Source organism: Danio rerio, chromosome 1, assembly GCF_052040795.2.
Source record: "Danio rerio strain M-AB ecotype USA chromosome 1, GRCz13ab, whole genome shotgun sequence".
NCBI classification, from domain to species: domain Eukaryota; kingdom Metazoa; phylum Chordata; class Actinopteri; order Cypriniformes; family Danionidae; genus Danio; species Danio rerio.
The window spans coordinates 17,727,052-17,744,578 of record NC_141021.1 but is presented as its reverse complement, the minus strand read 5'-3'; the positions used below and the strand labels follow the sequence as shown (position 1 = coordinate 17,744,578).

The 17,527-nt window shown below is 34.3% G+C and overlaps 3 long non-coding RNA genes across 4 annotated transcripts in view; 1 reads left to right on the top strand and 2 right to left on the bottom strand.

Annotated features, from left to right (window-relative positions):
• Positions 1 to 17,527, bottom strand: part of LOC147846759 (uncharacterized) — a 1,232,122-nt gene that overhangs the window by 576,861 nt on the left and 637,734 nt on the right. The window lies entirely within an intron of this gene.
• Positions 1 to 17,527, top strand: part of LOC141385544 (uncharacterized) — a 38,449-nt gene that overhangs the window by 2,237 nt on the left and 18,685 nt on the right. The gene's annotated exons all lie outside the window — the stretch shown is intronic.
• Positions 12,758 to 15,429, bottom strand: LOC147846769 (uncharacterized). 2 transcript variants are annotated; one of them, XR_015476472.2, is made up of 6 exons: positions 15,304 to 15,429; positions 14,877 to 14,983; positions 14,018 to 14,144; positions 13,756 to 13,841; positions 13,401 to 13,443; positions 12,758 to 13,303 (listed from the first exon to the last, which is right to left on the bottom strand). It is a non-coding gene; the product is annotated as an uncharacterized LOC147846769 (long non-coding RNA). The 2 variants fall into 2 exon arrangements; XR_015476471.2 differs by having other exon boundaries at positions 13,173 to 13,292.

Here is a 17,527-nt window from a genome sequence, read left to right as displayed (position 1 = left end):
GCCAAATGATCAACTAGAAGTCAAGTTATTATTTGTTGTTTCTAAAACTTGGATAGGCGACAAGACTTTTGTCAGGTAGTCTATATTTGGACTAGAAACAAGACAGAAACTCATAGCAACTCTAAGAAAGAAAATGATTTTAGATATGAACTATTCTGGGTATTATTTTAGATAATATTTTAGATATTAAATTAGATATTGAACATTAAAGTGCTACATTAAACTTTGAGTATATTAAGTGAAGTTTGTAATGACCTGTGCAATAATTGAGACGGCATACAGTTGTCCTCTCACTGGTCGTCTCCTGTTATTTGGTGCTCCAGCTGGTTTTTCAGGGAGGAGGGTTTCGATTCCCTCATTCACCAATCACCATCACCAACAGCCATGGCCATCTGCTTCACCTGTCTCCTGCAGAGATTCATACACACGCTCTCTGACTTAATGAGAGTAAACATCGTCGCCTGCTAACTCATTAGCACAGAGACACTGAGACAGCATGAGGAAACTGATAACAAACTCCCTTTATGGTGGGGGGTCAAGGTTTAGTTGGTTTAGTGAGACATGAATTCATTAATGCCTGGACTTTTCTTTTGAATCTAGGTTTTTATTTCATGTTCATTCACACACACACACACACACACACACACACACACACACACACACACACACACACACACACACACATACATACATACATACATACATACACACACACATACACACACACACACACACACACACACACACACACACACACACACACACACACACACACGCACACACACACACACATACATACATACATACATTGTGCATAAATTATACATGCACAAATAATAATAATAATAATAATAATAATAATAATAATAATAATAATAATAAAGAAAAAATAACAGGAGGCAAAGCTTGTTTATGCTTAAAAAAATAATAAATTCCAAAATAATTTCTTGAATGTTTCTACAATAGTTCATGTTTCTATAATAGTTTGTTGAATGTTTTAGTTATAGTTTTAAATAAAAAAATCAACCAAAACAAACAAATTAATTAATTAATAATAATAATTGTTGTCTAAAAACAACAATGCAAAATATAAACGAGCAAATAAATAAGGAAGCATTAAAATGTTGTTTAATTAAATCTTATATTTATATTATGTAACTTTTTCAAGTTCATTACCACAATAAAATTCATTGATTCATTATTTTTTTCCCGGCTTAGTCCCTTTACCACAAATAAAATACAATAATAAAATAAAATAAAATAAACTAAAATAAAATGTGAAATAGGGCACAGTTTCTTCCTACACAATTAAAGAAAACTTAGTTTCTGTATACAATACATGTTAAACATCAATAAGACAAAGCAAAAATAGAATCAAATTGTACCTTTACTAAAAAATAACATGACCTATTTTTCTAAGCATTGAAGTAAATATTTATATTGTTAACTTTGACATGGTAATTGATTTCAAGGATCAGAACTACAATAAAAATAGTATGGTAACCCACTTAAGAAGATGAACATTTAGGAAAGTTGATATGCTACAAAATATGAAAAGTAAAACAAAAAATGTCTGAAACACTAAAAGATGCTTAATGCATGTTTTAATGAATGTGCAGATATAGATAAAACAATTCTGAAACAGATGTAGCAGGTCATGCTACATTGATTCTACTCATAACAAATAATGCATGTGATTATGGATAGACCACTAACTCAATGACACATGGGAGGTTTGAAAAAAAGGGTATTACACCACAGGGGGTCTCTGGTGATAATTTCCCAGGCCTACAGGAGGCTAAAATCTGAATAGGTGGAAGATGAAAATACGGTCTCTAAGGACATTTGAAGGAACACTCCCCTATAGTTAGGCTGCCATTTTGAATCGATTCAGCTGATGGCTGGGTCGGGCAGGACCTCTTTTAGCTTGGCTTAGCTTAGCATAAATAACTGAATATGGATAGACTATTAGGATCTCACTCAAAAAAAGTCCAATATAGTTAGACAAAAGTGTTTTAATCAATTCAGCTGGTTTTTGGGTTTAGCAGGACCTCTTTTAGCTTAGCATAAATAACTGAATTTGGTTAGACCATTAGCATTCCCAAAAAAGTCTGCTATAGCTAATCAGAATTTTTTAATCAGTTCAGCTGATCTCCTCTGCCGAGACCTTTTTTTTTTCTAGCTTAGCTTAGCATAAAGTTAGAGTCAGATTAGATTATTGGTATCTTGCTCTAAAAATTACCTATAGTTAGAAAGATATTTTTAAATAAATTCAGCTGATCTCCGGGTCTTGCAAGACCTCTTTTAGCTTAGCTTAGCATAATTAACTGAATTGGATTAGACCATTAGCATCTTGCTCAAAAAAGTCCCCTATAGTTAGACAGCCATTTTCAAATCAATTCAGCTGATCTATGGGTCTGCCGGGACCTTTTTTTAATTTTTTTAGCTTAGCTTAGCATAAATAACTCAATCAGATTAGACCATTAGCATCTCGTTCAAAAAATTCACCTATAGTTAGACAGCCATTTCTGAATCAATTTAGCTGGTTCTGGTAGGACCTCTTTTAACTTAGCTTAGCATAAATAACTGAATCAGATTAGACCATTAGCATCTCACTCAAAAAAGTCCCCTATAGTTAGACAGCCATTTTCAAATCAATTCAGCTGATCTATGGGTCTGCCGGGACCTTTTTTTAATTTTTTTTAGCTTAGCTTAGCATAAATAACTCAATCAGATTAGACCATTAGCATCTCGTTCAAAAAATTCACCTATAGTTAGACAGCCATTTCTGAATCAATTTAGCTGGTTCTGGTAGGACCTCTTTTAACTTAGCTTAGCATAAATAACTGAATCAGATTAGACCATTAGCATCTCACTCAAAAAAGTCCCCTATAGTTAGACAGCCATTTTTTAATCAATTCAGCTGATTTTTGGGTCTAGCAGGACCTCTTTTAGCTTAGCTTAGCATAATTAACTGAATTGGATTAGACCATTAGCATCTCACTCATAAAAGTCACCTATAGTTAGACAGCCATTTCTGAATCAATTTAGCTGGTTCTGGCGGGATCTCTTTTATCTTAGCATAAATAACTAAGTCAGATTAGACCATTAGCATCTCATTAAAAAAAAACAAGTTAAGATAATTTTCCTATTTAAATTTGTCATGAAATGGAAGTTAAGATTGTCCTTTTTTCCACAATTTTGGCAAACATCCACTTGATTGGGCGTTCCATGATTTCATTCATTTGCTATTTGAAAGACTGGCATTGCAAACAAAATGAAGGATGATTGACAAATCAACAAATTCAAAGTAGAAACAAGACACCCACTGATATGCCTGCCCAAAAGGAACTCCATGTGAAAAAGAAATAAAGAAAGTAATTTCAAGGGGGAAGGAAGATTATGGTATTTGATAAAAGTTTATAAGGTCAATTTTTTTTTTTTAGAAAATGATGAAGTGCACAGATACATCATTTATAACAAGACTTACTATATACATATATAAAATAAGAAGAGTAAAGATTAAAATTTCATGGCGACTTTAACGCTGGCCTATTTGTAGTGAAATGATTTGCAAAGACCAACCGAAAATGAAAAGGTGCTATTTTTAAGATTGATATGAGTAAGACAGCAGGATGTAAATATTCAGAAGAGTCAAGATTTATATAGATAAATTCTCAAAACTCCATTTAAAAAGATAAATAAAAATGACCGAGATGCTAATGGTCTGATTCAATGATTTATGCTAAACTAAGCTAAAAGTGCTGAATGAATTTAAATATATATCTACTCAACTGATTAACTATAGGAGGGTTTGAAAAAGAGTCTATTTATTTAAAAATTTAGTGTTTTTGTAACTGCATAATAATTCTCAAATGTCTAAAGCTAGAGAGAGAGAAAGGGAGCGCTCATTAACTGAAAAGGCCAGATACGCACAAGCCCAATCTTTCCTTAAGGTAAAGCCGCGGACTCTTTAGTAGACTCTCCAGCACTCAGGGATTAATGAAGATTGCAATCTAACACTTAAAAGGTTTTGCACTTAAACCGTGACCTCTTCGCTCTGAATCAGTCTGCGCTTTCCACAAATGTGTGCCTTACCTGAATAGCTCTGTTATGTCAGGGACAAAAGCTGTTTTTTTTTAAGTTGCTGTGTGTAATTTATGCACCACTAAGGCAACCAAAGTAGATTGGAAAAATAATGACCTGTTTCCTAAACACTACTTCTCCATTGTCTGCCGTTGTTTAGATGAAAGCAAGTGGCACAGAACTGAAACAGAAATCAACGCAACTTCTCTACATAGGCACGACATTGCAGGTCAATAGAGTGAGCGCAGTCAATTGTTTTAATTAAGAATTTAAAATCAGATTTTTTTTTAGAATTACAAGTTGTTGAAAATGCTGTTTATTACAGTTTTTTACAATGGCTATGACACTTTTTTCAATACATTTAACAAGTTTGCTAAACTCTTAACGCAGCAACACACCTAAAATACACAATTGGCAAAACAGTTAATTTTATGCTCAAAATCACACATTATAAATTAAACCTCTAAACTACTTTTCAAAATACAATAATAAACGAACACACTACACCATGTCTAACAAAACACTGCAATCATGTTTCAAAATGAAATTATTGTTCAAAACACTAACACATGTTCTCTTCCAACATAAACATTCAGTCAATCAGAACATACTGACAATAAAAACACTATCATCAGCTGACATTACAGAAACTGCATTAGTTTCTGTGTCAGCTCTGCCCTTATATTTGAAGTCTCGTTACAGTTTTGTTTCGTTGGGTTAAGTAAATGCATGCATTTTCTTTCATTTATGGCAAAAATTCTATACAAAACGAAGAAAAAAAATTGCTTTATAAAATTTACAGTTTATGTAAAAAAATAAATAAATACAGACACAGAATTTCTGCAGTACAGACTTTTTTGCAGAAGGACATACTGCAAACAGAAAAAGCACCACAATTATAATAAAGTAACAAAGTAATCTTCTATTCTGCCTGGTCTTTTGCCACTTGTTCTCATCCACATTATACTTGATATCTTCTGTGGCCCGGCACGGTAACTGTGGCCCTTTGGCCTATTATGTTTTTCCTACGGCGACATCCCCAGCCTTGTCAACATTAAAAATTTCATGTGGTACTGGATTTTCCTCTAACTTCATGACTCTCTGAAAGTAATTAGACACAGTGTATGCAAATGCTGTACTGTATATGTACTGTATGTACTAATGAACTCCAGGTTTAAAGAGTAGTTTACTGCAAAACACTTTGTATAGTACAGTAATGACTGTATTGCATAATCTTATACATCATAAACATGGACGTATTGGGGACAGAGTTCTTTGATGTTTTTGATGTTCCTTTCAAAAACCTCTATATATTATTATTATTATTATTTTTTTTCTGTTGCCAATGCGAAATAGCATATTGCGGTATATACACACACACATTTATTTATTTATTTATATAACCGAATTATGATGTTTCTCATTGGCAATTGAATAAAATACAGGGAATATATTTGTGTTTCAATTCACAATTAGAACAGCTGTTCACTTTGACTTTATCCTATATAATTTCTGTTTAGAACATGGTGTTATCTGTTCTGACATACTGTGTTAAAGCATTTGTAAATTTGACTGTAAAATTTCATTGTTTTGTTCTTGGTTGTGCTTGTGTGTAAAAGAAGTTAAAGCATTCTAAATTTGTGTTAACTGAATGCATTTTGTGTCAAAACAACACGAAATGTGTTAATTGTATAGCCCACGAAGACGGATGTTGTGCTAACTGTGTTAAGAGTTTAGGAAACTTGTTAAATGTATTGATAAAAGTGTCATAGCAATTGTAAAAAACTGTAAGATATGCGCTAATTTGTATACATTTGTAGCACAAAAGTCTTTGGCTTTGAATTTGTGACCACAAAACCAGTCATATTCATTCATCCATTCATCTATTCATCCATTCATTCATTCATTTTCCTTTGGCTTAATCCATTATTTATCAGGGATCGCTGCATTGGAATGAAACGCCAACTATTCCAGCATATCTTACACGCAGCGTTACTGGGAAACACCCATACACTCTCGCACATTACAGCCAATGTAGTTAATTCAATTCAATTATAGCGCATGTCTTTGCTGTGGGGGAAACAGGAGCACCCGGAGGAAACCCACGCAAACACAGGGAGAACATGCAAATACTTGGGCAATATATAACTATATAGCAATATATAAAAAATCTAGAATCAGAGAGCTCAAACTAACTTTAATACATTGAAAACATTTCTTTAGTTGTACAAATTAAGCTCTGAGCAATAATTGGTACAAATAAAATTGGGAAATTTACTAAATATTTTTAAGGAAGCTGAAATTCCGCTGGTAAGTCGCGAAGTGGCTTCTGGGTCCAAGCGCTATATAAAACTGTATGGGGAGACTCATCAAATGGTAAGAATAAACGTTTACAAAGCTCTGTAAAACTTTGGAAAATCACGATCGCAATATAAACAGGCGCACTTGGAGGAAACCCATGCGAACACAGGGAGAACATGCAAACTCCACACAGAAATGCCAACTGACCCAGCCGGGGCTCAAACCAGTGACCTTTTTAGTGTGAGGCAACAGTGCTAACAACTGAGCCACCATGCCACCTAATTTTGAACAGTTTAGTGGATTTTTGACTATGACTAAAATACTGAAAGAAATGACTTTTTGGTGTGTTAAAATCTAATAAATTTACTCTCATAATTTTTAACTTGTAATATTAAGTGTCAAAGATAACTAGAAATTTCTAAATAAATATTTAATATTTACACATTTACTTTATGAAATAAATTAAACGAGTGGAAAGAGTTAAATATTAATCTTCATTTACTTGTAATATTTACAGTTTTTTACAATTGCTATGACACTTTTATCAATACATTTAACAAGTTTCCTAAACTCTTAACACAGTTAGCACAACATCCGTCTTCGTGGGCTATACAATTAACACATTTCTTGTCGTTTTTACGCAAAATGCATCCAGTTAACACAAATTTAAAATGCTTTAACTTCTTTTACACACAAGCACAACCAAGAACAAAACAATGTAATTTTACAGTCAAATTTACAAATGCTTTAACACAGTATGTCAGAACAGATAACACCATGTTCTAAACTAAAATTATATAGGATAATGTCAAAGTGAACAGCTGTTCTAATTGTGAATTGAAACACAAATATATTCCCTGTATTTTATTCAATTGCCAATGAGAAACATCATATTGCGGTTATATAAATAAATAAATAAATAAATGTGTGTGTGTGTGTGTGTATGTATATATATATATATATATATATATATATATATGACAGCTGATTCTCATCTAGAAAGCACACTCATGTCTTGTTTTGGTTTTTCCAATCACATGATCATATGTTCTAATAGAGGACTCTTGAGGTTTTTGAAAGGAACATCAAAGAACTCTGTCACCAATACGTCCATGTAAGATTATGCAATACAGTCATTACTGTACTATACAAAGTGTTTTGCAGTAAACTACTCTTTAAACCTGGAGTTCATTAGTACATACAGTACATATACAGTACAGCATTTGCATACACTGTGTCTAATTACTTTCAGAGAGTCATGAAGTTAGAGGCCAATCAAGTACCACATAAAATTTTCAATGTTGACAAGGCTGGAGATGTCGCCGTAGGAAAAACATAATAGGCCAAAGGGCCACAGTTACCGTGCCGGGCCACAGAAGATACCAAGTATAATGTGGATGAAAACATGTGGCAAAAGACCGGGCAGAATAGAAGATTACTTTGTTATTTTATTATAATTGTGGTGCTTTTTCTGTTTGCAGTGATGTCCTTCTGCAAAAAAGTCTGTACTGCAGAAATTCTGTGTCTGAATTTTTTTTTTTTTAACATAAACTGTAAATTTTATAAAGCAATTTTTTTTCTTCGTTTTGAATAGAATTTTTGCCGTAAATGAAAGAAAATGCATGCATTTACTTAACCCAACGAAACAAAACTGTAACGAAACTTCAAATATAAGGGCAGAGCTGACACATAAACTAATGGAGTTTCTGTAATGTCAGCTGATGATAGTGTTTTTATTGTCAGTGTGTTCTGATTGACTGAATGTTTATGTTGGAAGAGAACATGTGTTTGTGTTTTGAACAATAATTTCATTTTGAAACATGATTGCATTGTTTTGTTAGACATGGTGTAGTGTGTTCGTTTATTATTGTATTTTGAAAAGTAATTTAGAGGTTTAGTTTATAATGTGTGATTTTGAGCATAAAATTAACTGTTTTGCCAATTGTGTATTTTAGGTGTGTTGTTGCGTTAAGAGTTTAGCAAACTTGTTAAATGTATTGAAAAAAGTGTCATAGCCATTGTAAAAAACTGTAAATATTTTCTAATCATTGCAAACTTAATATTAGGTCAATTTTAATTATTGATATGTTGCAATGGGGCAACGTGGCAAAGGGAATATTGAGTTTTAAAAAATAAAAAGGGAATTTTGCAAACAAAAATTAAAAAAGGCAAATAAAAATCAAGCACTGAAAAAATAAACAAATAAATAAATATTTGCTATTTTTTAAATATACAAATATTTGCTTTTTTTTCAAGTTTTGCCAGTTTTTTCAACAAAACCTCTCAAGTCAATTGATCAGATTGAATTGTGAGTTTTACTGTTTGACGATTTAAACATCCCTCAGAAACAAAGGATTCAGGTTTTTATTCATTTCGATTAGATTTATGACAGCGATTCATGGCTTATTACTTTTGTGTCATGATGTCTCCAGCTGATGACATTGCTTCATAGGAGGCACATGCCCCAGTTCCTGTGACTCCTTTTCTTGTCAAATCAGGGCCAGAAAGTGAAATACACAGAAATGTGAAAAAAAAAAAAAAAAAAAAAAAAGTGCAAAAAAAATATATATATATTACAATACTTAATTTTTATTTGCAGTTCTTTATTTTTTGTTTGCAAAATTCCTTTTTATTTCTCCTAAACTTAATTTTCCCTTTACGAATTTTTAAGATTTGTATTATTTTACAATTTTTTGCTCTATACTTTAATTTTTGTTTGCAAAACTTTATTTTATGTGGCAAGTGTATATATATATATATATATATATATATATATATATATATATATATATATATATATATATATATATGGCCCTAGATTGACTCCATATTATGGCCACTTAATATAAAGTGGACGCAAATATACTAATAAAGAAAACTTTAAACAACTTTATTAGTAACTCTGACATCAATGTGACACACACACACAAAAAAAAAAAATAAAATATATCTTTAAGGTACAAATATGGACCCTAAATGGACAAACTTGTACCTTCTGAAAAGGTACAGTACCACCTTAGTGACAGCAATTATAACTTTATTTCAGAGAATGTTAAACTAGAAAGTATAAAACAAAACGGAAGAGGAAGAAATGGGAGATTACAAGCAAACGAAAGAGTGATGCTACGTGTCTGATGCAACCAAAACTCACTCCTTCTCCAGATGTTGCGTGTGCTGTCGTATGACTTTGAATGAATGTGTACATATGTGATTTATGCAGTCTAGCAATAATACATCTCAGTACATCCACCCTGCCATCACTCACATTTTGCTGATTATAATTAGAGGAACTGAAACACAGAATATGTCAGGAGTTCATCAGCGTCAGTGTCTATAGGAAATGTCATAATTCAACACTGAAGACAAACTGAAGCAAACGGCACTGCCTTCTGTTCCGCCAATTCACACTAAATTGGCCATGCATTACCATAGGGACTCCATTAACCATAGAGAGGAAGCTGACACACACACGCGTGCATAAAAATTATCAGTTCGTAAACTGAATATTATTTACAACATAATTAAATTTAATCCACAGCCTCAGCAAACAATCCGCATCTTGCATAATAGGGCTGTGAAGTGAGGATAGTAACAAAAGGAAACAACTACTGGCTGTATATATTTCACCTGCTGCTCTGCATTGCCTTCTGAAAGATATGAAGAGTGTTGTTCAGTAAGAAGCAGCAAACACTTACATTATTAATGGACTACAGAGAAATCTTTAATACATTTATGCGAGAGCCACAATCTTAAAAAGAAAAAGTACAACCAATAAGGGACTGTGAAGAATTGAAAACTCACCTTTTATATTTTTTGCAATGTTTTGCAAAGATAAACATTAGAACATACACTAAAATGTTGCTGATGCAAGTAACGGCTTTGGAATGGGGAGGAAATGTATCCTGGAGAGGCTGAATACCTTCATTTCACTCCGCTGAGACTCTGTGCTAATGGTTTTCAGCAAGTAAATTACATAGATAATCTATCTACCATTCATCCTTGTTTAACCATAGCAAAGGGTTCATTCTTAGTCATCTCAGGGCTTTGGCCACGATAATTTATTCCACTGCTGGGAATTCGTTTTCAAACTAAAATTTCAGGTAATTGGCGCATGTAGAAACACGAGTGAATTGCATGATGATGTCGGACGTCTCGCGGTTGCTGACCCTCACATGGGGCACTGAGTGACTTAATATTGTGACTTTCATTATTCCCAAGTTTCTCTGACAGCTCCCTTACCAGAAAATGATGAACAGTAATGAGCTCGGTCCCGGCGAATGTAATTGTGAATGAAATATCGCCATTATATTCCATGTTTTTTATGAAGCATTTCTAGATACGTTTTTGAAGAATCACGAGCTAATAAATCATTCATGAACAGGGTTATTCCTGTTACGCAGTACCTTTTGAACTAATCTAATAATATAAAAAATAATGAATATGCATGTGTTGTGCTTTAAGAAAGTTTTTTTTTTCTATGATAGCATGCCTGAAATATTATCTGGGCAAGAACTTCTGCTTTATTAATTATGCAACTCGATTATTTATGCAGATGGAAAATAAAGATCTAAAATTAGTTGGTATGTCAGCTTTGAGATGATTTTAATATTTTAGCCAGCCTTCAAAATGTATACGTCTTGTTGATTTTTATATCTAAAATAGTTCAAAGTTTGGTAACATTTTAGAATACTGGTCCATGAGTTTACGTATTTACTAACATTAACTATGAATCCTCTTGTTTGGCATTTATTAGTTAAACATTTACTAATGCATTATTGAACCCAAAGTTGTGCTTATTAACATTATTTAATGCACCATGAGTTATTATGTACTAATATTATTTAGGGTGCTCTCACATTTGGTTCAGTTGCCTGGACTGTATCCAAGTTCCCCCTTACCACCTTGTCGGTTGGTTTGTGTTTTCCCATAGATATATACATTAAATGTCGCCTGGCCTATTGTTGTCTATTGGACGGAATGTGTCAATACCGCCGCCATCTTGGTACAGGGTAGCGCTCCTTTGAAATGAATGCGGGACCAAGGTACAGTGGAGGACTGTGGCCATCCAAAGCCAGAGATATACACATATATCTATGATCGGGAGTTTTCCTGGATGTTAGTATGTAATATTTTTTCTAATTACGAAAATTATATTTTACAACAATTTCTACATTGACGGATCAGTGACCGCACGGACATTCCTTACAAAAAGCTTGTGTTTCTGTTTCCTACAATGTACTATCCACCATCCATGTTAAATTTGATCTAATCATGTACTGAAACACACCTCCTCTCCTGCTTTCACTTCTCATACTGACGGAGGGAGCAATTAGTTTGTGAATGAATCCCCCGAATGACTCTTTCACTAGCCGACAATAATACAAGTTTCTGGCAGCGCAGCATCTCGTTGTCATATTTCTTTTGCATTGTTTGCTGATATTATTCAACAAAACTAACATAAGCCGAGTGTTTAGTGCGAGTTGGAGTTGCTTTACCTTATGGTGAATGCAGTAAGTGATTGTATTATCATCAATAACTTTACCTGTTTAGCACAAAAGTTCAGAACATACAAAAACATAAAAAAACTTAATCTTACCTATGAAAGTTCTGCATTTGTGCTTTGTTTTCTTTGTTTGCTCGTTACTACACCCATAGACAGCATTAAAGTGCTGCATCATTTACGTAATAACACTGTCTTGACTAGTGCGGGTAAATGACATTTGTCCTGGGAGCACTGTACCAATGTGGCGGCGCTGTTGACGCATGCTCAGGGTCCCTATGCGATATCTAGTGTATATATCTATGATCACTGTGCATCACTGTGTTTGCCCTGGGTCAGTCCCGCATGTGTCACTAGGTACGAAACGTGACACACACACACGAACGAACGTTATGAAAAGGATAATTTGCTGTACAATTGGCGGTTCACTTCCATTATTTGGTACGATTGCATTCACATCAGAAGTGTACCGTACCAGAGTTCGAAAGAACTGTAACCAGACCAGCTCTTTCAGGCGGACTCGGGTACGGTTCACGGCTGCGCACCCGAGTTCAGAAGACACGTTCACACTAACTAAACGTACTGTACTATGATGTCAAATGAACCTACACAGCAAAATATGGGGACCCAAAACAACTCTATGGGTGTTAATTTCAACACTTTGAAAGTGTCTCATGGGGTCCACTCAAAACAAAGTTAAATCAACACTTTCAAAAGGGTTGGCACATTGACATCGAAGTAAGGGTTAATTTTAACTCTGGGCAGAGTTAAAAAATGTAACTATATTTAACACCGCCTGGTGTAATATATTGTTATTTTATTCAACTCTCTTGAGTGTAAATATGGTAAAAAGGTCAAATAGACTGTAAATTACAAAAGAAAAAACATTTTATTTGAAAACATTCACCACTTCAACAATTCATTCAGTTTTAAAATGCAACAATGTCAAATATGCTTTAAATGTTTTATTAGTACAGATAGTATCAACAAAATATGTATGACCAGTGCTCAAAAAGGCTGTTTCAGTCCTTTGGTCCAAACTTGATGTTTCATCAGAGCAATTTGAAAGTTCAATATAGCGTCACTCATAGTTTTCTTCTGAATGCATAGTTTTCTTCTGAAATTATATTTTAAAAAACTTGGCGTGCAAATCTTTCACTTCTGGTGTTTCCTTGGTCCTCCATATCAAACACAGCAGTTTAAATGAAGGTATAAATGCTGTAAACTTGTGTGAAACAAACTGGAGCTAGGAAATCTCATCAAGCATGTCCTGTGAATGAAGTGATTCCCAGCCACAGGATGACCTTTTTATCCATGACGATGTACAGTAGTAGCTGCTGATCGCTCGTCTGGTGGTTCCTGATGCACGGATATAGGGTGATGCTCATCTAAGAACTCTTCAAGACTTCAGCATGACTAATAAAAATGTTTGAAAACAAATTGCAATCAAATTCTATGATATATTTAAAAGAACATTTAAAGTAAATAAAACATTCAAGAAATCTAAACTCACCTTTTGAAAATCTTCATGATGATCCACAACTTGACTCTCCCAGCTGGTTGAGGTGACAGGATATGGAAAAGTAGAAAAAACACATAGATCACTGTTGGATCTCCAAAAACAATTAGGCTAACCACTATGACTAGAACTGGAAAAACAGGCAGCTGTCTGTCCAGAATCCTCAATTTAACACAACACTTGGAGCAAAATTTAGAGGAGCTTAAAATCTTTTATATCATTTAGTGATGCTGACTTCCCCAAAATATTGGCCACAGTGTAAAAAATATTTATAAACTTACAGTTTTCTGTAAGCGTGTGCGTGCGCGTGTGTGTGTGTGTGTGTGTGTGTGTGTGCGTGTTTCTTTACCAGATTCAACTTGTTAGGCCCTTTCAGGTCCAGTATTGACGCCACCTTTCCTGGAGTCTAGCAGATGTTTCAGGTCCAAATATAATCTAAAATATTAGGATAAGCAGAAGAGGAAAAGTGCAAAGCAAAGAGCAAAACATTATTTAAGTAACAGTTCACCCACAATACAAAACTTATCACCTTCATGTCATTTGTTATTCTTTAATGCTCTAATACCCTCTCAGCTTATTGTGAAACAAATACAGAACTTTATCAAACATACCTTCATTATTATCACCACATATGACCAAGAAGGTGTGCTTGGTCATTTCACCAACTCTGGAAATACACCATCCGTCTCTAATCAGCCACCGTCACAGGGTCTTGTGTTATTGTATAGAGAACTGTGGCTGTTAAAAAACAACAAAAAATTAGTATCTAACACATATGCATAACCTTCAGATAAAAAAAGAGAGATAAACATCACAAAGTATGCCTCACACTTTTTCAGATATCTTTTGATTTAGATGTTGATTATTGATAATAAATCTACAAATCAAACCTGTATCAAATATGAATCAGTTGATTAATTTTACAGACAGGTGGCTGTTTACAACGCACTAAATTGTCTTTAATAAAACGGAAATGTTGTGTACAGTACATGCTAAGTTTTGCGCGCGACGTACCTGAAGAGCTGGGAGGGATGCGGTGGAGAGGGGTGTGCAAAGTGTTTAATGACCGGGCGGGAGACGCGCGATTTCCGGGAGATTATCATTCATTTGCGGGCATCTACTTGGGCATCTGGGAGTCTCTGTGCATTTGCGGGATAACGTTAACGTTAGTCCCGCAACTTCCGGGAGACTTTTGTAACGTTAAATGTCTGAGAAAGTGCAAACGCGGTCATTTAAAGACATTAATGTTAACATTCCGACTTTACTGGTTGTCAACACTTAATATAATTCAAGCGTACGTTATCACGCGAGTCTATGGACTAACGTTAACGGTATATGGACGGCCACGAATGAACCAGTTTAAAAGGGCCGCGGTGTTTAAAATAACCAAATTAACGTACACGAATAACAAACAATCATATGTTTTAGTCAGGAAGCCTTTTACAAGTAAGCATATGTTCATTAACTCACCAGATATGTTTTAGAAACTCTCCAGAGCTTATGGAAACCGTCCTGTGTTGCCGTTAGCATCCGGGCAGAGTAGGCTAGACTGCTCCGGGGATTCCCTCGCTAGTTTGCTTCGAATTAAAGGAGAAGTGTCGATTTTATTTTACAGATGGGTAACAACGCACAAAATGGCATTAAGCGTGACAGAAATGTGTTGAACATGTACATTTGATGTTTTTATGCACTATGTATGCGTGAGCATATATAAAAACATTCTTGAAAATAAGTGAATAGTAATGCAGTTAAGCTAGATACACAAACGACCATGAATGAACCGCAGAAGTTTAAAATAGTCACTCCATTCTAAAGTTATTAACTTAACAATATGTTTACAACTGTATTTCCTCAAAGAAAGTCACTAAAATACCAACATTTAGGTAGTTTGACTCACCAGTTGCTGTTCTAAACCTCAGATGGAAAATGGCGTCTGGAAAATTCTTCAGTGACTGGGGCTGAATGAATTCCCGGATGTTGGAAATAACACCACCAAGTGTTGAAAAGATAACTCCTTGATTTCACACTGAATAAAATCAATTCTAACTCTTATTATATTCATTTATTAAAATCTAACTCTTTAACGTCAACACTTTACTCTGAAATGCTTCAACACCGAGAATTTAACTCTGATGAATTTGCTGTGTACTGATCGCACAAGAAAAAAAAAATTATTTATGAATTTGTGTGACTCATAGAAAAACAAACTTGTTAACAAAAAGATGTTTACAATATTGTCTAAACTATTAAAGCGATAGATGAATTTCATTCAAAATGAAAATTTGCTCACTATTTTCTCACTGACAAGGGGCTCCAAACCTTTATGAGTTTTTTTATTCTGTTAAACACTTGTGTTCAACAAAAGAAAGTAACTCAAACAGGTTTGCAACAAGTAAAAGGGTGAGTAAATGAATAAATAAATAAATAAATAAATAAATAAATAAATGAATAAATAGATAGATAAATAAATTCATTCATTTATTCATTCATTCATTCATTTTTTTCCAGCTTGATTAATCTCTTTATTAATCAGGGGTCACCACATCTGAATAAACCGCCAACTTATCCAGCATAAGTTTCATGCAGTGGATGCCCTTATAGCTGCAACCTATCACTGGGAAACACCCATACACTCATTCACTATGGGCAATTTAGTTTATTCAATTCACCTACAGTGCATGCTTTTGGACTTGTGGGGATACTGGAGCATCTGGAGGAAACCCACACAAACACGGGGAGAACACGTAAACACCACACAGAAATGCCAACTGACCCAGCCGAGATTCAAACTAGCGACCATCTTGCTTTGAGGCAACAGTGCTAACCAATGAACCATTATGCCACAATGAAGGGAAAATAGGAAATGAAAATAAATATACTAAAAAAAAAAAAACCTAAACGTAACCTACATTGTACATAAGAAGATAATCACAGTATCTCATAAGAAGATATGAATAATTAATCATAACTAATTATAAATAATTATGCATATTTTGATCATTTATTTGATGTAGTAAACTCTGATGACCATACCAGCATGATTCTAAGCATGTGTGCATACACCATTGTATACAGGATCCCAAGAGCATCAGTTTAATAGTAAATAAGAGACAGCCAATGTGTAGTTATTTAGGAATTCTAGAAAAAGCTAGTACAAAGTACAAAATAGCAAAGTAAAATCACAACAGTGACAGATAACACCCTGGGAATGTGCTGCTTAATTCATAAATACATCTGTCTAGTAATTAATAGAGAATAATGTTTAAAGAGAAGTGTCTCTGTCTTATGGCCTGTTTTTAAGAGTTTGGAACTCAAATTCTTTTAGGCTTTAAATGTTCTTGTCCTTGTTGCTACGGTGACCAAAGACTTGTTCTGTGTCTATGTTTTATATAATGTTGAGGGTTGTACTTATAACACATGGCCTGCTTGTTGGTTGAGGGGTGCGGTGGATTATATTTATTAAAATCGATGTGAAATAAAAGTATACTCTTATTTATTTTGCACACATTGTTTTTCATTATGTAAACAAGTCATTTGTGCAAGTTAATCCAATGACAATAATGTGCTGTTTTGGTAATCTTCAAAGTTTGACCATTTGCTTCCGCATTTCCTAACCATGTTATTCTTATTGTTTTTTTGCTACAAGGGAATGGTGCACAAAAGGAAACCTCCTACTTAATATTTAATTTCAGTCTGAAGTACATCAACATCCAAAAATAAAAGTCTAAGCAACATCTGATTTACACAAACCTTAAAGGTGCAGTAGGTGATCTGCCAAAATGCTAACCGCTTAGCATATTATCTTTGGACGGCGGGGAGGGACTGTGATTCAAAGCCACACCCCCTGAAATCGCGAGCGCGCGCAACGCGTCACAACAGCCGACAGACAACCCACTAGTTCATGTCATTCACCAGTTAGTTAGTGCCAGCGCCGTGCCAGAAATTACATTTATTACTTAGCCACACTTACATGCTATTTCAGAGCGAATATTCAGAGTAGCATGGTAAACAGTATAGGCAGGCTATCATTGCTCAAAAATGACCCAATGTGAATATAAAAGCAACTTCAGCTCAATAAAGCAGGTTAGGCGGAATAGCGCTATTTACTGGTGTTTTGATGT